The following is a 23,775-nucleotide window of genomic DNA, read 5'->3' on the forward strand; positions in this document are numbered from 1 at the left end:
GTTCTTCCAGCTCTACACCCTGTTATCTCATATTGCAATATAAGTTTTTATTTTTAAAGGGCACAAAGGAGTTCAGCAAAGAAGGTGATGCTGTATTACGTATGAAAGTTGATGGTCAACCCAACATTAACTTTCCTGTTAAGTGTAGTATTCACTTTGAGGTGAAGCACAAACTAAATTTAGATTCCACAATACAAAGCAACATCATCCTCAAAGTTGGGCATTGCACTGATTGGTACAATTCCAGTACCTGTGTTTTGAACAAAGATGGCACCCCATGTCCATGGTTGGAACACAACACTAAGAAGATGTCCACATGAGACTCCTATCCTGGAAAAAGTTATTTTTGCTCAAGCCCAATTAGGAATGGGTGATAGATGCCAATGATGCCCACATCCGTGGAAGCATTTTAAAAAGGATGGTTTCTAGAATATGTGTACCCAAAAGTGGAAACTTTTTATGTTCCACTCTATCATAAACTTTCATAGTTTTCAGAACAATTAGCAGGTCACTCTTAGCTTTCTTTTTTTTTCAAGAGAATAGAAAACTGCCCTGAAAGATCTTCTGGGAGAGAAACTCAACTTGCCTCTGAACTCAACTCTGGTGTCATCTGAACTGAATTAAAAAGAATTACTCAATCCTAGATTATTTTGAACTGAAAACAAAGCTAAAAACAGATCTTTCCATTAACACCACAAAATGTCTCAATCAGGTGCAGAGCTGGATGAACACAGCAGGCCAAGCACCATCATAGGAGCAGAAAGGCTGACGTTTCTGATGAAGGGTCTAGGCCCGAAACGTCAGCCTCTCTGCTCCTGTGATGCTGCTTGGCCTGCTGTGTTCATCCAGCCCTGCACCTTGTTGTCTCGGATTCTCCAGCATCTGCAGTTCCTGCTATCTCAAAATGTCTCAATCACCTGTTTTGTGACAAATGCTGGTTTTAATTACTTTTACTGAAGGTCTCTCTGACCTAACACTTCACTGAAATAACTAACACTTCTATCCTTTTTTATTTGCAAGCCACTTTCCAAAAATGTTATTAATATATAAATTGCACACCTTTCACCACAATACTAAACATATTGAAAATGGTGGTTAAATTGTCAACAACTCTTGTACTACTGGTATCTTTGAGTTGTCTCACAAGACAGAATTTGGTGAAATAGTTAGTCACCAGTATGTAACCATATCCTTGGGCATGGAAAATATCTTTAGTCACAATCTTACACCAAGGCTTGGAAGGAATCTGTGGGGAACAATTCTCAAAGAGAAATGAATTCCATTGTGGAGGTGATGAAGGTGATTCACTTGACTTGATCAGTTGATCAAATTCCTTGTTGATGTCGAGGCAATAGATAGATTCATGTACAAATCTCTTGGATTTCATTCTGTACCCCTGTAATCTATATGCATGTGGTCAAGCATATTTTGACATGGACCATGTGGAATAATAACTGGTTGGCCTTTGAAAATTCCATTCTGAGCATTTACTAGTTCATCTAAGGATTGACTATAATGAATGTTCTTGCTTAGGGATCTCCTGAATGATGCTTTTCAGATGGACATCATCAGATGTAGATAACTATGCTTTGTCTGACTATGGTCAAAATGAATGATATCAATGTGGAGACAATATTCGATCTTGGATTTGAGGATATTTGCTTGTAAGTTTAAAGGAATATCTTTGAATTTGGAGGGAATTGGATGTCTGTCAAGAGCATCAGAAGTCATCTACGAGGCTGATTTGTCTTGCACTTTGAAATCTTACTCTTGGATCATCACAAATAGATGTTGTAGTCCTCTAAGAGGTTGTATGATATTTTCAATGCATTATTCCCAATGGTATGTGATCGGTACAAATAATGAAATGCTTGCTAGGTATATACGTATGGAACGCTTATATTCTGAAGACTGAAGTGAGAGTTTCCCTTTCCAAATTGGAAGAGTCTGCTGAATTATTGGAAGGACTTTGGTAACAAATACAATAGGGCTCTAATGTCATTCTGGTATGCATCTAATTACAACATAATCAGCTTCGAGAGTTCACCATATTGAGGAATACATTTGTTGCAAGACAAAGCATTTTTGAAGAATTGAAAACATTTCAGTGACCTTCCTGATCTACTGCCACATGTATGGTGTATCTTTCTATTCATGGGGAAAGGACAGGAAAGTGGATGGGAGGAGTGGCAGTTCAACTGTGATCATATTGAATGGCGAAGCAGACTCAAATGGCCAAATGGCCTACTCTTGTTATGGTGTCATGGTCTAAGAGGAGATAGATTGTGTGCAAACGTCTGAATAAATTTGGATAGAAAGTTGAAAATCTGAGATATCTTTGTACATCACCATGGTCTCATGGTGTGGTCATCTTTGTAAATCTTCGATTTTGGTAGGTTTAGGTCTCATACTGTTTGAACAGTATATTGACCTGAAGGAGTTGATTTGAAATTTTTTTGCCATTGAAAATACAACCATGTTTTCTTGCTGATGAAAGTTTGTGTCGTACTGACATTCAGGTTTCCATAGACCTTCAATGTCATCCATGACAGAGAGAGATCTTGGTAGATTCTCTATGATACAACCCATACATTGTTGGTATATATCCTGGCTAACAGATGAATCAAACAGCAATCTACAAAAGCAGAATCTCATCCAAAGTGGACTTTAACTTATGTGAATCCTGTGATTCTGGGCAAAGATGGATGGACCAATATCCATTCTTGGCATCAAGCTTGGATAAATGCTTCATGCTTGAAGATCTTGCTAGGTATTTCAGAGGGCCGTTGAGAGTCAACCATATGGAAGTGGGTCTGGAGTCACATGTAAGTTAGTTCAAGTAAGGATGACAAATTTCCTTCCCTAAAGGATAGTAGTGAATTAAGTGGGTGTTCAAGGCAAATACTGATAATTTTCAGGCTTACGTAAAGATCATCTTTATATTCCAAATTTATTCATTGAATTTAAATTCCACCAGTTGCTGTATGGGATATGAATACATATTTCCAGAACATTACCCTGGCTTCTGGATTACTTTTCTAAAATGACATTGCAACTCTGCCACTATCTTCCCAATTTGGATATGTTTTCATCTCTCACTTGATTCCTGAAGTGTTCCTGGCTCTTTGATGTGAAAGAAAGAAGGTCACAGATTGGGAAGTGATGTTCAGGCTCAAGCATTTGCCTTGTTTAAAGTGGTCCTGAGGTGCCCACCATTCATGATATACATTGTCTACTCTAAAAAAGATAGTCACTAAGAAATCCAATGGAGAATTCAGAGGAAACATCATTATCGAAAGAGTGCTGTGTACGTGGAACTCAGTACCACAGCGAAAGGCTGAAGTGAACATAATGGATGGGCGAAGGGATTAGTGGTGAATAGAATAAATTGATTTAGATAAGGATAGATGGAGGAGGTAAGTGTGGAACAGAAACACTGGCATGGAGTTCAGAAGAAAGGCTGCGACTTTGCTCACTGGAATGTAGGATGTTGAGAGGTGACCTTATAGAAGTTTATAAAATAATGAGGGGTATAGATAGAGTTAATGGTAGTTGCCTTTTCCCTGGGATAGGGGATTTCAAGACTTGGAGGCACATTTTTAAGGTGACAGGAGAGAGATTTTAAAAATAAGGGGCAAATTTTTACAAACAGCTTCGTTCACGTGTGGAATGAACTTCCTGAAGAAGAGGTGGATGTAGGCACAATTACCACATTTAAAAGATATTTGGATAAGTACATGAGCAAGAAAGGTTTGGAGGGATATGGGCCAGGAGCAGGCAGGTGGGACTGGTTTAGTTTGGGATTATGTTCGGCATGGACTGGTTGGACCGAAGGGTCTGTTTCCGTGCTGTAGGACTCTACGACTAGCTGGGTTGAATGGATGTTTCTATGCCATGTATTTTATGTAATCCTGCATAATCCAATGCAACATTTTATTCACATCGAATGCTTTGCACCAACATCTCAGCACACCATATTGTTTAATAATATTTCACGGATAAAGCTTCTGGTTAAGCTATACATTTTGATGTCACAAACTAAAGTTATAAGCATTGTTGTAGGAATTGGATGTTTTTTGACATAACATTCAGTCCTTGGCTATGTCCATCATCACTAGGAGCAGCTGGACTGACACTTAATCCAGAATAAACAATCTGTAATTGAAGGCTTGAATACAATAATAACAGAAAAGTACTCACTTGACATAATTGTTAACTAAAATAACTTGGATAAGAGGAGGGAATGCATCTGGTGTCAATAAAACAAATGTTTATTTAAAGTTGCATTTGGTGAAAAGATACATTCCTCAATTCGATTTCCATGTATGCATAAAACAACTTATGTTCATAGGGCACCTTTAATGCAGGAAAATGTTCCAGGTGCTTCACAGAGATGTATTTAGACAAAAAAGAGACAGAAAACAGCAGCAAACTTACCGAACAACAGAACATTAGCATTGCAAAAGGTATCTGCGGCATATGATCTGGCAAATAATGAGGCAAAATTGGAACAATGACAGAGCTATCATTATTGTCCTAAGTGGTTAATCAGGTTACAGGGAATGGAGAGGCTGAGCTATCAATGAGGATTTCACTGCTTTTCCATCACCTAATGTATGCTTAAGCAACCTGCCATCAGTAACCCATGGCGAACTCCATGTGCAAATGTCTGCATCCAAGGGAAGAGCTTCAGATCACAACAGTGTGTGGGAGAGTTACAGAGTCAGGGGAAATAATGCATGACATTTCACCATTATCAGTGTGTGTGGGTGTTTTAGATTAATACAGAATGTCAAAGTACGACCTTAGCAGCTCTTGTGTTCGTGACATAGTCTGAGAACTCTGATCTAATTATGAGCAGCTTTCATGGTGCTGCTGTTGTTAAAATATCACGGATGACTGGGAGCCCAGCTAGATTTCTTCTCTACAGTGAGCCAGGACCCCTGGCACACCGTCAGTCATTCAATACAAGTTCACTACTCTGCAAGCTACATAGATGTCCCATTGAAAATCTATTGATAACAAGCATTGAATATTCCCAGATTCTTCCTTCTGACCTGGAGTTTGTTTTATTTTTGACTGACAGTCACAGTGGAGAATCAAGATAGTAGCAGAATAAAGAACTCATTAACTTAGTTCTGAAGTCCTAGTTCATTATCACAAAATGGACTGAAATTAAAAAATGCTTTACATGGCTCCAGTTTTAATGAATCCAGGTGGAAAAAACAAAAGGTATTTTTTTTTCCCTGTCACTAAGTAAGCAGAGTGATAATTATTCATCACTGAGCAGATGTTGATCACTGAATTCACAGACTGATCAGCACAAGTGAACTTTCTTGAGGATTTCTACTCTAATAGTTATTCCAATCATCTTCACACTCTTTCTTCCCAAAGCGGATCAGACATGATTTCTAAGCCAAGGAATGCAATGCTTATAACTGAGAAGTCTTTGCAGCTCTTCCAACGAAGATGAGTAGCGAACATTCACGTGCAACCTGGCACAATAGAGCTCCAAGAGAGTACTGACATGTTAACTCTGCCCCTTGGAGAAGATATTTAAAGCCAAACTCCATCTGCTTTCAGGTGATAAAGGTACCATGGCACTATTTATGGAGCTGAAGCGTTATCTTGGTATAAAACCAAAAATTGCTGAAAAACCTCACCTGGCCTGGTGGCACCTGTGGAGAGAAATCAGAGTTAAGCAGTTCTGAAGAAGGGTCACTAGAGTCGAAACATTAATTCTGATTAATCTCCACAGATGATGGCAGATCTACTGAGATTTTCCAGCAATTTCTGTTTTTGTTTCTGATTTTTGAGTGGCATAGTGGCTCAGCAGTTAGCACTGCTGCCTCACAGCGCCAGGGACTGGGGTTCGCTTCCAGCATCAGGTGACTATCTGTGCAGAGTTTGCGCATTCTCTCCAGGTCCGCATGGGTTTGCTTCAGTTTCCTCCCACCGTCCAACGATGTGCAGGTTAGGGTGAATTGGCCATGCTAAATTGCCCATAGTGTCAAGGGATATGCAGATTGCATGAATTAGCCATGGGAAATGCAGGGTTATTGGGTAGGGGAGTGGGCCTGAGTGGGATGCTCTTTGGAGGGTTGGTGTAGACTTGATGGGCTGAATGGCCTGCTTCCGCTCTGTAGGTATTCTATGATTCCAGCATCTGCAGTTCTTTCAGAGTTCTCTTTGTACCCCGACTAACATTTAAATATTGACCAAGACCCCTAAGCCAGGTCTCACCTCATGGCTGTGGAATCTTGTCAAGCATGAATTAGCTGCTGCGTTTAGCTATTCGTGGAGCAATGGTAGTGTCCCTACCTCTGAGCCAGGAGTCCTGGGTTCAAGTTCCACCAGCTCCAGAGGTGTGTAATAACATCTTTGAACAGGTTGATTAGAAAAGGTTTAAGGGACTGGAGTGTATTATCTCCCCTCCAGAGCTACCTTCATTTAGCCCCGCTCCCTTGTTCCCCACCTTTTTTGATGAATTTTTATTATGGCAACCATGCCCCTAGTGGGCAGTGTTTGTTAACTATTCCTTGTTTAATTGATTCATTGGCTGAATGAGTCTTTAAAAGGAAAAAAACAGCCGGGTTCTCGGGCATCTTGTGGTGCAGTGGTAATGTCCCTATCTCTGAGCCAGGAAATACAACCCAAGTATAGTCTAAATAAGCCCACATACAAAGTGTCCAGTTGCTCCAGAATTAGAAATGAGAGAATGTAAACAATGGATGACCCATCTTTAAGCTTCTGGAAATTTGTGGTTAACTCAGTCCAGGAGTTGATGTATTTGTATAGTTTCTAAATGAAAGAAGCATAAAAGCTCCTTTAAAAGTTGGAGGTGGGTGCTTCTTGGTGGAGTCAGCAGGTCTAGAAGGAGGGACATTAGCACCCCTGGAAATGCACATTATTCAAGTGGGTCTCAGAATCAAAGCGTTATTTTGAAGGTAACCGTTGATTAGTTTAAATTCCTATTTGAAACCTCTTAGGCATGTTATGGTACTGTGGGCATAGGTAATAAAAGCAGGTACTTTTTAAAAAAAAATTCTGTGTGTATTTCCTTAAAGAAACAGATAGTCGGTCATTCAGATCAAATAGGAAGAGAGAGAGAGGGAGAGAATCTGACAGAAGGTTTAAAGCAGCTGTGAAGCCTTAATATACACATGGACTGTGGGGACACATAAAGTAAGACCTGTGTCTGTAGAGCCGGGGTAGGAGCATCAGGAATCAGGGATTCCCAATTTTAAATCTAAGCATGAATGCAGTAAGGCTCAAGCTTGAGCTGAGAGGTCTACAATCAAGGAATTTTTAAGAAAAGTTGTGGATCACTTCGTGAAGTTATTAGAAAGATTCCCCTGAAATCTCATACCTCACAGAATAGCTAGAACACTGTAGGGAAATCAAGTGAATTCCTGAGAGCTGAGGCATTCCTGAACTGGTTCCAAAAGGAGAAATTAATGAACCTTGAAGATCTCTCAAATATTGGGAAATCTTGAGCAGAATTGGGAAGTAAAAGAGGAACTGGGAGTTATGTTTTAATGCTTGACAAATTATAGCCTTAAATTAGTTATGCTTGCTTTGTATGATGAAGTTGTTTTTGGTTAAAAAAAAATTAAATCTTACTGTCCCTCTGTGACACACTGACACAGTGTCATCTTGATCATAATGCTAAAGTGAAAGCAGCTCCTAAAAAACAAATTCATTTTATCCAACAAAACATCCAATATCTGAACAATAAAGGTAAAGTTGCCATGGCCTTAGCAGACCTTAGGGCTGCTTACTCATTAGAGACACAACTGAATGTGAGTTTAACCTTAGTGTCATCTCTCTTCAGGCAAGGGGAGAGGTTGAGAAAGAGAGTGCTTCATGGGAACCTCAACTGGTGCAGGAATTGAACCTACAGTGTTAGTACCACACTGCTTTGCAAACTAGCCTTCCAGCCACATGAACTGATAAAACCCTACCTGAAGTGATTGTAATGAGGTCAGCCAGGTGGACCTCATAGAATATGAGTTCCCTGATTGGGGCTGTTAATCTGGTCCATTCAGGGAGCCCTGTCTGACAGATATAAACAGGAGTGTCAGGGGCTCTGCTCACTCTGAGAGCTGGCTCTGAGGAATCTAGACCAGTGTCAAGTACTACGCACATGTAAATAAAGGTGACTTGGTGATGGGATACCGGCCTCTGTGGAGTTATTTCATCATCTTCAAAGAACAACCCCCTGTGCATGCTGGTCCTGTTTGTATTGATCCTTGACCTACAGCAGCTACACAGTGCTACCCAATTGACTACAGGAATTGTAAGGCGGAGGTCTCACTTTAGAATTAGGTACCACATATTTCCCTAGTGTCTAAATCCATCAATGCTCAGCAAGATACATTCCTCACCAAAGGAAAAAAAGGTGTGTTGAAAGGAATTGCATTTGTTCTGCAGGAAAACCATTCACTGCTTCTAAATATTGACCATATATTATTATTGAAACTTAGGTCTGACTTTTCTTTCTCGGCGTGCAAATATCATTTCATAAGACGTTGAACCACCAGACACATACGTTCTAAAATAGTTATTTTGAAATGTGAGAATAGTTTTTTGTGGTGCTAATTGCATTTCGAGGGTGTACATGGGAAGTTTTCCAGTTGTATCACCTCGTGAATTATTGATTTAATTCATTCTTAATGATTCTGGCAGTGACTGTTGCTGCTGGGTAAGAAACTAAAGATCAGCAGTAAATCTGCCACCAATGGTCATGGCACTTACAAGATTTTCACACTGTTATTGAATCTATATTCTGCTACTGCCAATCAGAAATTCAAGTCTGCAATTGCTTGGGTTATGCTTAACATGTGTACATCTCTTGTTAACATTTCCATGCAGCTTTACAAACATTGATTTACAAGGCAAATTTGACTTTTAAAAGGGGATAGCTAGAAATTTGGGAGAGACACAGTCTTCCTGCGTTAAAATGAAAAGAATGGGTGTAATCTTTCCAGCCCCTCAATACGATGAGGAACTTGGAAAAATTTGCAAGATGGCCAGCCAGGATCTTCTCAATGTTAAGATTGAAAATTTCATATTCCAACTAAATATTGAATGATAAGAAGATATTCTTGCTATTGACTGATGAGAGGCCTATCTGCATGTATTAGAATCTGATTATTTGTTACTCTTGGCTTATTTATATGCAGTTTCCCATTCTCTTTATAAAACATATAAAAACCTAGAGACAGAACAGTACAAACTCTAACACGACTAGACAGGGTAAATGCAGGAAAGATATTCCTGATGGCTGGAAATCCAGAACCAGGGGTCATAGTCTAATGATATGGAGTAGGCCATTTAGGACTGAGATGAGGAGAAACGTCTTCACCCAGAGAGTGGAATTCTCTGCCACAGAAAGCAGTCAGGGCCAAAACATTGAATGTTTTCATGAAAGACTTAGATATAATTCCTGGAGCTAAACGAATCAAAGGGTATAGGGGAGAAAGTGAGAACAGGGGACTGATTTGGATGATCAGTCATGATCATATTGAATGATGGAACAGTCTCGAAGGGCTGAATGGCCTACTCCTGCTCCTATTATCTCTGTTTCTACATTTCTCAGTGCCAAATAGAAACTAGATGGTGATAATTCCCAACAGGAAAGTCAGAGCAGATACCTGGCATCTCCAGCTTGCTGCCTACTCGCCCAACCCTCCACCTCGGAAAGGAGTCACCCACATCACAGGTCGCACGCTGTGGGCAGTGACCACATCCACCCCTGGTCCACAGAGCTTGGTGTCTGTCATATACCAGCCTCACCACATCTTCATGGCAGATTTCTGAACCACTTACAGTCCAGTTCTGCAATTCATTGCAGCATGTTTAAGCACACCAGCACTTTTCACTGGAATGTCACTCCAAAGACATGTTGTGCACATCCTGCTTGGATCAGGGTGCTTCTCAGGGCTGCCCCCACTTGGTCTCTTAGAGCTCATTCACTTTGTGTCTTTCAGTGTACCTGTCTGTCTTCTGTCCCACCTATCCGCTCCTCCCACCTCCCTGACCAATCTATGAACCACTGCCTACCTGCACACACCTATCACCATCCCACCTACCTTCCCCAGCCCCACCCCACCCCCTGTCTATTTACTTCGGAGACCCCTGGCCCCTCCCCCATTTCTGAAGACGGTTCCCGACCTGAAACGTCAGCTTTCCTGCTCCTCTGATGCTGCCTGGTCTGCTGTGTTCCTCCAGCTCCACACCTTGTTATCTTAATATCCCTAACTTATCTTGCCTTCCCGTGCCTTACTCCCTCAGCCAGGGATTAAAGGCTCACAGTACTCCAGTTTGCCTTGCCAGGCACAAAGCCAGGCACTTGTAGTGGCTGCCAGCAAAGATCAGTCAGGGGGTAGGCATGTTACTGTGTGGCATCGTCTGATGTCAATCTCACACCTTTGGCATGCACCCGCAGCTTACCCAGCAAACACACCCATGTGTATCAACCAAACGGCTGTGTCTCAAAGACTAAGGGAATAGTCCTTCCATCAGGGCAAGCGAGAGTGGTGTCGGTCAGGGAGACACATTGCTCGAAATTGTCAGCATGTCTGGCAGTATCTGTAGGGAGTGAAACAGAATCAAACGCGACTTGCTCCGAACTAGTCTGAACTGTCTGCGCGTGTGCCATCAACAATAATGTAGGGGACATGATGGCCTAATGGTATTATCGCTGGACTGTTAATCCAGAGACTAAGATAATGTTCTGGGGACCTGTGTTCAAATCCCATCATGGCAGGTGGTGGAGCTGGAATTCAATAAAATATCTGGAATTAAGAATTTACTGATGACCATGAATCCGTTGTTGGGGGAAAAGAAAAACATCTGGTTCACTAATGTCCTTTAGGGAGGGAAACTGCCATCCTTACCTGGTTTGATCTACATGTGGTTCCAGACCCACAGCAATGTGGTTGACTCTGAACTGCCCATTTGGGCAATAAATGCTGCCTAGCCTGCAATGCCCTCACCCCATTACTGAATAAAAAGAAAGCAATAATGCTTTATTTTTCCTTATTTTCTTTGTCCCATGTCAACCAAGAAGGTCACCTGGAGAGAGAGCCAGAGTCCATAAGCTGTTTCATCCTGTAATCAAACATTCAAAAGTATTTAAGTGTGCTTAGCCTTCTGTACCTCCCCAGTCAGGATATACTAGCTGACTTTCACTGCCCACCTTCCCTTCATGACACAGTTGAGTTTAGAAGCTCATTATTGCAGAGGATGGAATAATTGCTTTGATTGTTCAATGTGGCAGCATCTTTACTGGGTGTTTTCAGATGAGACATGACATTGTTTCCATCCAATGTGAGACCTGTTGGACGGAAACTCACTTCCGATGACTAAGCCGACCGTGTTCCTTATCAGTTACCTGCAACGCTCTCTCTAAAGGCATAGGCTCTTCAAGGAGGAAGGTCCAGGTCCTTCTGTAGTCCATCAGTGCCACTACTTCTACCTGAGATCTGATACTTACTCTCTGCCACTGGGCCTGCCTCCTGCCAAGGCTCATGCTTTACCACAGTCAGCACAGTGCGAAGCTGGAGGAACACAGCAGGTCTGGCGGCATCAGAGGAGCAGCAGAGTTGACGTTTTGGGTTTATTGTCCTTCAGTAGGACCCTGCTGTGTTCCTCCAGCTCCACGCTGTATTGATCCTGACTCCAGCGTCTGCAGTTCTTGCTATCTCCTCATGCTCTACCACTCTCACTATTGGCTGCAACATTTTCCCTCCTCACTCTCACCCACTCCAAACCACATTGGCACTAACGCTGCATGCCCTCTGTGCTGCCTACTCACCTGGAACATGTTTCCACCTGCACCAACAGTAATAGCTGTGCCACCCACTTTCATCTCCTGTAATACCTGCCTCTCTCTCATTGCAGGAGGTAAACAGGTGACAATAGGGAAGAAAGAGTCAGGCCGGTGGTACTCTGCCATCTCTCAGTTTCTCACCTTTGATGTGAAGAGGATCCTGACTCTGACAATCCTGAGCAGGACCTGGTCTGGTATCGAGGCTGTCCTACACTTCCTGTGCTGGGACCCCCTGACTGAAGGCTATCTCACTTGACTTGACTGAGACCAGCTGACAACTGGGGCAATCTTTCTAGCTTTGTGTTTGCACTAATTGGCAAGACAGTAATACTGCCTGGTATCACTGGCTGAGGGACAATGTGTAAAACAGACAGGCAATGCAAGACAGGAGATCTGTGAGCATCCAGTTAGGTTCATAGTGAGTGAGTCAGCTTGGAGATACTGGTGCAGTCCATGAGCTGGACATGTGTCCCTGAGTGCACAGTGTCCTTGCTGTAGCGTTACAATGAGAGTTACCCTGGTAGCTAGAGATACAGCATTGAGGTGTCCTGCAAGTGGATCAGAGATATGCCATGAAGGTTCTTGGAGGCTGGTACAGGTTGGATAACAATGACCTTGGATGCAGAGTGCATTTAGCCACTGCCCAGAGAGTGTGCCCTGAGACATTGGTGCCTGGTGCCCAACATGGACCTCTTTTGGAGAACCCATTCTGGTTTCTATGTTGAGTTTTCTCCGCAGCTGGTTTGTCCCGTGAAAACGGTAAAATCTCAATCTGTGGTGGCTTGGGCTGTTAACGAGGCTTTTAACAAGGAATAAAGATGGCCACTTTGGAACTCACCACTGCTTAGTGAGAATCTCGCCAAATCGCTTGAGCAACACTCCATGGGGAAGTTATGGAGTGATGGTCTCGATATCAAGGAGACCATGGCAACTGACTCTACCACTTTTCTCACCACAGCCCCCCGGCTGTGGTGTATCTGTGGTGGACCCTTTCTGAGGAAGGGTCACTGGACCCGAAACGTTAACTCTGCTTTTCCCTTCGCAGATGCTGCCAGACCTGCTGAGCTTTTCCAGCAACTTTGTTTTTGTCCCCGGCATTCACAGTCTGGGACAATTCTGCCTTTTGTAATTCCGCTAACTCTCCTCCGTAACACTAGTGGAGACATTTGAGTGGTGAGCTATTATTGTGTGTCTGGTATAACTGCCACAGAAATGCTTATGCCAGATGAAACCACTATGAATATTGGGCAGTGTGTGTAGCACCAGGCAGAACACCCAGAAACAAGGAAATAACAAAGAAAATTTGCATTGATGCATTTTAATGACCTCAGGACATCTCAAATTGTTATGTGGTTAATTAAGTATTTTTGAAATGTAATCACAGTGGCACTGTAAGAAACACAAGAGCCACCTTGTATACAGCAAGCTCTCACTAACGGGAATGTAATGTTGACAAAATGATTTCCTTCAGTAATATTGGTTGAGGGAACAGCATTGGCCATAATTCTGCTCTCCTGCTGTTCCTCACAATAGTACCCTGGGAACTTTTGCATTTACCTGACAAGGCAGACAGGACCTTGGCATCACACGTCTTCTGAGCGTGGCACAGTTGACAGTGCAGCACTCCCTAGGTACTGGACTGAAATGTTGCCTGAGATTTCATGTTCAGGTCTCCCAAATGAAAACTGAACCATGACTGTCTATAAGCAAGAATGCGAGAGTCAAAAATAAAAGAATGAAGAGCAATCAAAGCCTCAAATAACAGGTCTCTCTACTGAAAAATGTCTTTCCAGAGCAGCCGAGAGAGAGAGAGAGAGGTTCAGACTAACACAGTGAGGATGGACACCGTTGTTTGGACATGACTGTGATAGCCTATAAAGCAGAACAATTTAATAACTACATTTTTAGGTCTGTTGAAGCTTAAAAGGAGTAACGTTTACCTTCTGTCTTCCAGAGCAAACATATCAGCTAGGCTCCAATGGAATGCTCAATTTATGCCAAATATTTACTCATCACCCTGATCTGTTAAATTGGAACCTCAGGGTTCACTGGCTCTGCTCCCAGGGTTGCTCATGGCCTAGTGCTCAGTTAATAATACCACACACTCCAGGGAAATTAGAAGTTGCCTGGAAGTTATTACAGATACTTTCACAGTTCAGTTGGAAAACAGTTTTTATCCCTCCATCTGATTAGGGGTGTGAAAACCTGTTTGATTCTGATGAGCATAAAATATCCCTGCCAGGACAGGCTAAAAATAACAGTTTGCAGTGTCAGTGATACAACATTTCTCCAATTAATGTTTTTATCTGTGGTCCTATAGGATACTTCATTATTCTTTGTTGCTGTCAGAAATGCATTGCCATTTCAGAATTTGGACACTCTGCACTTTAATTGCCAATTGAAAGCAAGGATTGGGCCCACCTATTATGGGACTGTTGCAAAAACTCAGCCTGTAAATAACCATCCAACATAATTTACTTTCCCCTTTCATTCCTTTTACAAAATGTGGCATCCAGTTTTGTTGATCAGCAAAGATGTAATGAGCACTGATGCATCTTCTCTCCTGCTCAAGACTGTGTTGGGAGAGCTGTTGTCTGCCCTTTGGCACTTACAGTAGAGAAGAGAACAATATTGAAAAATAGCTCACAAAATACATCTCGAAGTGGATTACACAGTGAAAAATGATTGCAAAAATTCTGCCAGCACCCAGTTCTTTGTGCATGTGCATTAACTCCTGCATTATAAAAGCAGTTGTTTTTATAAAGTGCTTCATTGAGTGGGGGGTGGGGGGGTGATCTTTACTTTAACTGGGAAATACATCAGCCAACAGCATCTCCTCAGCCCACTTCCATCAAATGGGTGATATGATCCAGGCCATTCTGAATTTGGGCTTTATTTCAATTTCACTGGTCAATAAAATATTCCAGTGAATCTCTGTCGTTACGCCACATGGAGGTAGGGAAGGTGAATGGGGAAAGTCAATGAACCCAGCCCAGGAATACTCGTGTGGGGGCAACTCAGTTGGTTAACTTCCTTTGCTCCTTAACGGACTGAACAGTTGTGCCTCAGAAAACATATGGTTCGATTGCGGACTTAGAGGGGAGGTGATTGTCAAGTGGTATTATCACTGGGCTGTTAATTCATAGACCCAGGTAATGTACCGGTGATCCTGGTTCGAATCCCGCCATGGCAGATGGTAGAATTTGAATTTAATTAAAAATCTGGAATTAAGAGTCTAATGATGGCCATGAGTTGATTGTAGGGGTGGAAAAACCCATCTGATTCACTAATGACCTTTACAGAAGGAAACTGCCATCCTTATCTGGTCTGGATTACATGTGACTCCAGACGCACAGCAATGTGGTTGATTCTTAACTGCCCTCTGGGTAATTAGGGATGGGCAGTAAATGCTGCCCTAGCCAGAGGTGCCCTCAAAATGTAAGAGTGTTTGGACACATGGATGGAGATTGCACAGTGTAAACTCATGCTGGTATCTCTTAAGATTCCAACTGGAATCACATAAAAAAGAGGCCTGTCATTGGGAATAGGCAGCCATTCCTGCCACACATCAGAAATGGCAGCAACTAGAGTGTCACTGTAAGCAAGGCAGTAAGATTACGGAACTCAGTTTGAGGCCCCAATCCCTGTGTAATGCATGTGTTGTCATTAGTATTCACATGGTTTCACCTTCATTTATCCCTAATCATAGGCAGCTTCATGATGTACTTTTATTAGTGTTGACCTTGCATTGCACCGTAACTTTAATATGTTATGCACATTGAAATAGTTCAGATTAAAATGTTTTGCTTATATTTAAAATGGTAGTATAAGTTGTTAATTTTTGGTCTGTTTAGTTCAACAGAACAAGCACCTGCTCCTGGCTCTTGTATTCTTATTACCAATGGGTTGAAGGATTATGGAGAGTGGGCAGGAAGGTGGGTTTTGGACCGAATTGAAATCAAATAGCAGCGCAAGCTCAAAGGGCCAAATTGCTTTCTCCTGCCCTTGGTTCCTATGTTCTTAATGTTCTAACTAGTTTAAACAGAGTTTCCATTCCAAATGGGTGACCCATTTGTGATGGTGGGATCCACTACATCTAATAACATTCCCCCATGACACATTTCAGAGGTCTCAGGGATCTCCAGTGCCTTGGATTGTACAATTCGCTACCTATTTCCCAGAGATAATTTTGTTATGGGAAGAAAGTTGTCATTAGCTTGGTGAGCACCTGCCTCAGATGTAGGTAGTTAACAAGTTCGAGCATATGCTGCAAATGAAAGAATAGCTGAGGTGATGGTCTTGAAAAGAAACACATTCTTTTACATTTTAGTCAAAATCCAATTACACACAAATGTGCACAGATGGTGCAAACTTCATAATGGTCCTTCTGCACATGTGCAGAAGCATTATTTTCAAGGGACGTGTCTCCCTGCAAATGGTTTTGAGCAACATTTGAATTTTGGAATGTTTAGGCTGGAGAATTGATATCTATTTCTCATTTCTAAAGCAATGTGCAACTGTCGCTTTAAGATATCAACAAAATACTGCTATAAATATTTAGTTTCTTATGGAACTAACTGAATTGACTGATCAGTTTGTGATATTGAGAGTCGGCTGCTATAACAGCAACAGTTAATCAATGTCTGTGTGAGCAGTGCTGACAGCAGTGGAGAACTGTGGATGAAGATGGAATTGACAACGCAGGCATTGCAAAACTCATCAAACAATCACTGGGGGGGAAAGATACTGTCAGAGGTAGTAATTATATCAGGTAATTGGTGTCATTTACCTTGTCACAGCCCACTGAATGTGACTAACGCAGGACATTTGAGCTGTCACACACTGTTAGCTTTGAGCTCTCAGAATTGCATGAGGTCTCACTCACTTCAAGAGGGAGAAAAAGTACTTGCTGCAAAACAAGTTCCTGAAATGTTAAACAAAATGTACCTGAAGAAAAGGTAATCCGATTAACACAATTGTTTTTCTTGTGCCTGGAAGCTCGGGTTTTGTTCCAAGAATTAACCCTTTATTATCTGGGTAATATACAAGAAGAAATTAGGCATAGTTCTTAGGACTAAAGGGAAAAAGTGGGAACAAGGGACTGAGTTGGATAATCAGCTTTGATCATATTGAATGGCAGAGCAGGCTTGAAGGGCAAATAGTGTTGTCCTGCTCCTATTTTCTATGCTTTTATATGCAAACATACGAACAAAGTACAAGAGTAGGCCACTTGAGTAGGCCTTCAAGCCTGCTCTTCCATTCAATTAGATCATGTTTGATCTGATTTTAACCTCAACTCTATATTCTTTTATATCCCCAATAATCTCTCATCTTTTCAGTAATCAAGAGTCTGTCTACTTCTGCCTTAAAAATATTTTATGAATATCTTAATTTTATTTTATGATTTAATCAAGTAAGGCCTAGTGGTGCTGGGTCAGTTTATCGGGCACAGAATGGTTGCCTAAACATCCAACATGATGGATGCATCACATCCCCTCATTAAGGCCCAGGAGACCCATGGAAAAGATGAATCTGGAGCATGTTACCAATTTGGGAGTAAATGGAAGAGGGTGTCTCAAATCTGTTTGAAGATCCTTTTGCAAAATTCAGTTCTTGTAGCATAAGGATGGCTACAGTCAGAAAATTGCAGACGGTATAAAAAGTAATCTGGCGGGACCAATGCAGGAAACACCTAAACAGGTCCTCCCACCTGACTGACCAATCCCCACCACCGCCTACCTGCACCCACCTATCAGCATCCCACCTACCTTCCCTAGCCCCACCCCTATTTATTTCAGAGCTCCCTTCCCCCTCCCCCATTTCTGAAGAAGTGCCCTTGACTCGAAACGTCAGCTTTCCTGCTCCTCTGATGCTGCCTGGCCTGCTGTGTTCCTCCAGCTCCACACTGTGTTATCTCTGACTCCAGCATTGGCAGGTCTTACTATCTCTGACCTAAACAGGTGAAGTTCTTTTTAAAAAATACAAGCTTAAATGCACATGTAGACCACAGCAAGAGCACTGGTGTGCATTGAGCATATTGCTTTTGGTACAGGCCTGGGTGAACCAATTTCAAGGCCTAAGTCTCCAAACAACATGAAACAGGAACAGTTTTGCTGGCTTGATTAACTCTGCTCTCTAAGTTAGAGAGAATTAAGCCGTCTATAGCTGCACCTTAGAAAGCACTCTATCCTGAAGCATCATGGCTTGATATGGCAATTGCTCTGACTAGGACTGTAAGAAACCACAGAGAGTTGTGAACACAGTGCAATCCATCACACAAGCCAATCTTCTATCCATTGACTCCATCTATACTTCTAGTTGCTTCAGGAAGGCAGTCAACGTCATCAAAGACCCCTCTTATACTGGTTACAAACTCTTCTAACCTCTTCCATCGGGCAGAAGGTACAAAAGTTTAAACACATATACCAACAGATTCAAGAACAGCTTCTTGCCTGCTGTTATTAGACTTCTGAATGGATCTCTCAAATTTTAAACTTAATGTTGATCTCGCTGTTTTTGCACCTACTCTGCAGCCATCACTTTGTATTCCTCGCTCTGTTCTATTACCCTAATACACTTTGTATGGCATGATCTGCAGCTGTACTGCACGCAAAATAAAACTTTTCACTGTACCTAGGTACATGTGACTATAATAAACCAAATCAAATCAATCAGATGCCACAGTGAAACATTTTCAAATCTTCAAATGTAAATGCAACTACATTTTTAAACTAGAACACCATTTCTATTGTTTGCAAAGTATTTTAAAGAAAACTCTTTCCTCTTTGAGACAATATTTGAGGTGGTATAAGGCAGGTTATGTTCTGAGGGCTTAGTTTAATATGCTGCAGTTGTCATTCACATTGGTTGTCATTACACTTAATTCTTGGAAGATACTACACTTTGTGTATCCAGTGAGAGCTGTTGCAGTGAGTTTCAAATCAAAATTGTGACAAAAGCAAGTGGAGTTGGAGAAACCAGGATGACTAGAATCAAATAACTGCAAAGAAAACATGAAGGTGACAGTTCAGCATGTGGTATTAAGGAAATTCTGAAAGGATTTGGAAAGAAAATCTTTGAAGTGAAATACTGGAAATGAAAGAAAGCAGAGAACAATATATTAAAACATCAAATTGAATGCTGCACAAAAGTGGGGACATTCAAGAACGTGAAAGTATATATGATTTATTTTTCTCTCGTGTCTGATGAGACAGGAAAATCTATTGGGACTCTTAGACGTCTATTAACACACTCGATTCCAATTTCCAATGAGCCAGCATTGCCATCATAAACATGCCAACTCATCAGATGTTCTCCCCAAGTTGTAGGACACCAAGTATGGGTTTAGGTATGGCTGGGTGGGCCCTACACCATACATGCTAGTCCCCTATGAACTGAGCATTGAACGACTGAACCAACAATCCTTAAAGGGACCATGCGAGGCCACTCAGAAAAAGACAAGCTTTTGAGTTCTGTTTCAAATGAAAAATGTATTTTTTTGTCACACTCGAGAAAACTGGTCTGTTAACAGCATGTCCCCAATCTGCAGACCAGTGACAGAATCTGTGATTTAAACACTTGCATTTTTTAAGACAGACTCTAATTTAAAGTGGGAAATGGTAAAAGGATAATTGACCCTTCCAGTTTCTAAGACACAATTAAGACTAAAGCTGAGATTGGCAAACAGAACTTCTGAGGAGACCAGAATGTGTTGAAACCATATGAAAGCATACAGAACCATCAGGACTTTGATGATCACAACAGAGCTGTACATGCAGACTAGACACTGAAACTGAGAATTAGTAAGTATACAGCTACTAGGCTCTTTCTGTTACTTGAAACTAAACCTTGGGGAATTTATGTGATCCAGAACACCGCAAGCAGAATTGAGGAAGTTCGGCAAACCTATGTGTTTTGTTAAAATCCAAAAGAATTGTGGATGCTGTAAATAAGGAACAAAAACAGAAGTTGCTGGAAAAGCTCAGCAGGTCTGGCAGCATCTGTGAAGGGGGAGGCGATGGTCTAGTGGTATTATCGCTGGACTGTTAATCCAAAGACCTAGATACTGTTCTGGGGACCCAGGTCCAAATCCCGCTACGGCAGATGGTGGAATTTGAATTCAATAAATATCTGGAATTAAGAGTCTAATAATGACCGAGAATCCATTGTCAGTTGTCGGAAAAACCCATCTGGTTCACTAATGTCCTTTAGGGAAGGCAACTGCTGCCTTTACCTGGTCTGGCCTACATGTGACTCCAGAGCCACAGCAATGTGGTTGACTCTAAACTGCCCACTGGGCAATTAGGGATGGGTCATAAATGCTGGGCGTAGCGAGTGATGCCCTCATCCTGTGAATGAATAAAAAAAAAATCAGAATTAACATTTCGGGTCTGGTGACCCTTCCTCAGAACTGAGGAAGGGTCACCGGGCCAAAATATTAACTCTGACTTTTTCTTCACAGATGCTGCCAGACCTGCTGTGGTTTTTTTTTTGTTGAGTACTGTGTTCATGGAACTCAAGTTGGGTGTGTAGACAAACAAGAGGCTGGAAGATCCCAGCAAGCCAGGTAGCATCTGGAGGAAAGGAGAAGGCAACTTTTCTTCAGGACTGGATGTGGGGGTAGGGGGAGCTGCAGATAAAGAGAGGGGGAGGGGTGGTAGCAGAATGGTGGTGATAGGTGGACACCAATAGTAAGTATGACATGGTTGGTCAATGGGAGGGATGAATCCAGTTGGTGGCTGGAAGGGAGAGTCAAAAGGTGGAATCGAAAGGAAGAGGTGGGGCTGGAAAGGGAGCCAGCGGAAGGATGGGAAGGTTATTTGAAATTGGAGAACTCAATGTTGAGTCCTCCGGGCTGTAGGGTGCCCAGGTGGAAGACCTTTCAAATTTGCGTTCTGAATTGCTGTAACACTGGAGGAGGCCGAGGATGGACATGTTGGAGAGGGAGCAGCTGCGTGCTGTTGTCAGCCAAAACTTAGAAAAGGAGTGAAATTCAGAAGGACTTTGTGACTGAGATTGATACCACCCATGCTGAATGGACAGCTGAGCTAATGTGTAAAATCAGGTCTTAATTTCATTAGCAATATAAAGCTTTTAATTTGTTCATGGCTTTGCCAGCTTTTATTGCCCATCTCTAAATGCCTAGAAGGTCATTAAGAATACAGCATATTGCTGTAGATTTGGAATCACAAATAGGTAAGGACAGCAGACTTCCTTCCTTAAGGACTTAGTGACACAGATGGATTTTTACAACAATGGTTACATGGTCACCTTCAGACCAGTTTTGATTTTAAAAGTTGAATTCAAACTTCATCATCTACCATGGTGGGGCTTGAACGTGCACACCCCAGAACAATCAGCTGGAAGCTCTGAATTATTAGCCCATTGACTTTACTGCTATGCCATGGCCTCAGGCCCAGTCTCTGACTAATTCTTGAGATAACAAGGCGTAGAGCTGGATGAACACAGCAGGCCAAGCAGCATCATAGGAGCAGGAAGGCTGATGTTTCGGGCCTAGACCCTTCTTCAGAATGATGCTCCTATGATGCTGCTTGTTCCTGCTCCTCTGATGCTGCTTGGCCTGCTGTGTTCCTCCAGCTCTACACCTTGTTGTCTCAGATTCTCCAGCATCTGCAGTTCCTACTATCTCTGACTAATTCATGTTTAGTTTATGTTGATTCTGGGTTTTAGAGTGCAGGCGGCTGCACAGTTGATAGTATTTAGTATTTTCTTTGTTTGGTTCTTGTATAGTAAAAAAATCTTTTTGTTTTAAATCATTCCATCTTGCAATTTCATTATTTCAGTTAATGATTTAGATTCTGGAGTTCTCTTTGAGAAAGAAAACCGTTCTGGCCTCACCCAAGATCAGAATCAGTCTTAATTTCTGGGCAGGTCTTCACAGAAACTGAATGATTTCCACTATCCAGAACTGATGTTCGTAAACTCCAGATGATGTCTGAATCTTCTTAGTGTGCTGCCAACTTTTGCTTGCAACTCTCAACCTTCCTGCAGATATTTATTTTCCTGCTTTTTAAAAAAAGAAAGCATCTTCCAAACAGATATCCCTTTGGACTGTTTTTTTTTTCATTTCTGTGTTTTTTCTTTAGGTAAAAACTGGAGTAGGAAGCATAGATGAGTCATACAAGATCAATCACACTACATCATTTGCCAGGATTTGGCATAGTGCACTTCATACTCCCACAGTCGATTCAGAACTGCAATTCTTTGAAAAACAGTCTGTGCTTTTCATCCTTCAACTTTTATTGGTTAACAACAGGACTGGAGGTTGCAACTGAAGATGGGCTGTTGAAATGAAGCCTGTGAATGAAAATTGAATTGATTGATCCAGCTGCACTCAAATGCAAAGCTTCAAATTCATTTATTGGAATACATTTACGGTCTTAAACAGCACACATTTTTTCCCCCTGGTGTCTGCGAGCTCTGACTGAACTCACTCTTCCCTATCTCTATAACACAGTGAGTCCCAACAACCTTAAGGTCTCTAGACTCCTGCAATTATAGTCTCTTTTTTATCCCCAGTTTTAATCATTCCACATTTGGCGGTTCTGCCTTCATCTATCTCAGCCCCATGGTTTACAACTCCATCTTTGTACCTCTTCACCTCACCATGTTTCTCTCCTCACTTAAAATGCTTCTCTTGTAGCTCTTCAACCAACAGCAAATGTCTTCACATCCTCTTTGATCACAGGCAATGTTCCAGAGCACTGGAGATTAGCTGATGGTGTTCCCTTGTTTAAGATAGGAAGCAGGAATAATCCAGGAAATTATAGGCTAGTAGGCCTGATGTCTGTGGTGGGGAAGCTCTTGGAGAAGATACTGGACAAGATATATGCACATTTGGAAGAAAATGGACTAGTTAGTGACAGGCAACATGGTTTTGTACAGGGAAGGTCATGTCTCACCAACCGGACTGAATTTTTTGAAGAGGTGACAAAGATAATTGATGTGGGAAGGGCTGTGGATGTAGTTTATATGGACTTTAGAAAGGCATTTGATAAAGTCCCACATGGCAGATTGGTACAAAAACTAAAATCACATGTGATTCAGGGTGGGCTGGCTGGATGGATACAAAACTGTCTTGATCATAGTAGACAAAGGGTAGTGGTAGAAGGGTGTTTTTCAGAATGGAGACCAGTATCTAGCGGTGTTCCACAGGGATCAATCTTAGGTTCTCTGTTGTGTAGTATACATAAATGATCTGGAGGAAAATGTTGGTGGTCTGATTAGCAAGTTTGAAGATGACATGAAGCTTAATGGAGTTGCTGATAGTCCTGATGATTGTGAAATACAACAGGATATAGATAGGTTGGCAACTTGGGCACAGAAATGGCAGATGGAATTTAATCCAGACAAATGCGAAGTGGTGCATTTGGAGGATCAAACGTAGGTGTGAATGATACAGTAAATGGCAGAACCCTTAGGAACATTAACATACAGACGGATCTGGGCATGCAGGTCCATAGTTCCCTGGCATCTTTTGTGCCCATGCCATCTATGAAAGGTGACTGTGCACCTACCAGGACAAGGTAATGTTGGCAATCTAATGTTGCCCCCTCGCTGGCTACATAGTGGCACAGTAGCCACAAAAACATATCACCCAAGGCATAGGGCCAGCTCATACATACAGCTGCCTTTTTTCACCCCAGTCACTGATTAACCACCAAGCCACACACTTTACCTCTCTTCAGTTACATTCTCTCTAAACACCCTCTCAGTGTGCACTACACTGTCCCCATTGACATCTGCACTGCCTGCTTTCTGTCACAGTCCTGAAGAAGAACATCAAACACAGGCAAACAATTGGACAAATACAAACACAAATAAGAATAAAGAACAAAGAACATCCAGCACAGGAACAGGCCCTTTGGACCTCCAAGCCTGCACCGACACATTTTGCCCTTCCATACTAAAACTGTCTT

General features: G+C 41.9%; 1 protein-coding gene across 1 annotated transcript in view; it reads left to right on the forward strand.

The window, feature by feature from the left end:
- Window positions 1-23,775, forward strand: part of LOC109928903 (protein kinase C-binding protein NELL2-like) — a 223,256-nt gene that overhangs the window by 150,707 nt on the left and 48,774 nt on the right. The window lies entirely within an intron of this gene.

This window comes from Rhincodon typus, chromosome 18 (genome assembly GCF_021869965.1).
Source record: "Rhincodon typus isolate 14 chromosome 18, sRhiTyp1.1, whole genome shotgun sequence".
Taxonomy (NCBI): Eukaryota; Metazoa; Chordata; class Chondrichthyes; order Orectolobiformes; family Rhincodontidae; genus Rhincodon; species Rhincodon typus.